A 967-nucleotide genomic window follows, 5' to 3' on the forward strand; every position below is an offset into this window, starting at 1 on the left:
GGAGAATCGACAGTTAATGGAGATGTGTTTTAATGTGGGCATTGAAGGACAGGGAGATGCCAAGGATGACTCCTAGTTTCTGGCTTGCTCGCGGATGTCTGTTGAATGAATGATCGAGTGACCCCACGGCAGAAGCATCTCCGACAGACGCCCCCCCACCCCGCGGTTTCTGGAGCTACGTACGGGCACAGGGTGGAAGGGAGGAGGAGGAGAATGAGCACAGAGCCTCGGTCCGGGAGATTCGTGGCCCTGGTCTGAGCCAGGAGGCACTGCGAGAGGGGCAAGCGTTTCCCCTGTGGCCCACAATTTCCTCTTCGCTCCTCCACCCCCGCCAGCCGGGACGCGCAGCGCCCCTCTTGGCACCCCGGAGGAGTTGGCTCCCCGCCGGCGTCCACCCCGCAACCCGCCCCGTCCCCGCGCCCACCCAGCCCAGTGCGCTGGAAGGCTGGACGGCGGCCCTGTCCATCCCGGAGCCGGGAACCGGGGGCTGCGGGGTGAGTCCCAGGGTCAGGGGGCCTCCGCCGCAGTGCACCTGCCCTGATGGGCGGCAGCGAGTCCCCAGCCCCTCTGACCCTGCATACGCCTTCTCGAGGGGTGCGCGTCCAAGCGTGCCGAGCGTGGCCGAGGGTGCTAGGGAGTCCGGGTGCCGGCGCGTGGAGCTCGCGTCGGGGCTGCCCGGGAGTCGGGGAGCAGCCGGGCGCAGGGGCTGAGAGCCCGCGTATGGGAGCGCGCGGAGCCGGGCGGAGCGCCGAGGGGCCCGACGGGTCGCGGGGAGGAGGGATGCGTGCCGGAAACTTTTTGCCCGCCCTGGAACTGCGAACGATCGCGCCCGCAGGGGCTCCTCGCGGCCGCCGGGCGACCGGCAGAAGCGTGTGTGCCCGCCGCCGCCCCTCCCCCACTTCCGCCTCCCGCCTCTTCCTCGTTCCCGGCTCCCAGGGCCCGTCCGTCCCGGGGGAGACCCGGAGGC

General features: G+C 70.5%; 1 protein-coding gene across 2 annotated transcripts in view; it reads left to right on the forward strand.

The window, feature by feature from the left end:
- Positions 1-418: 418 nt before the first annotated feature.
- The window catches only part of LOC103081161 (dysbindin domain-containing protein 2-like), a 7,510-nt gene continuing 6,961 nt past the window's right edge, over positions 419-967 (forward strand). The window contains exon 1 of one of the 2 annotated variants that reach the window (XM_007464791.1): positions 419-444. The gene's annotated coding sequence lies outside the window, so the exon portion shown is untranslated. Of the gene's footprint in view, positions 445-602; positions 650-967 lie in introns of those variants that run through there. The other variant, XM_007464790.1, reaches the window with a different exon arrangement.

Source organism: Lipotes vexillifer, unplaced genomic scaffold (assembly GCF_000442215.2).
Source record: "Lipotes vexillifer unplaced genomic scaffold, Lipotes_vexillifer_v1.1 scaffold53, whole genome shotgun sequence".
NCBI classification, from domain to species: Eukaryota; Metazoa; Chordata; class Mammalia; order Artiodactyla; family Lipotidae; genus Lipotes; species Lipotes vexillifer.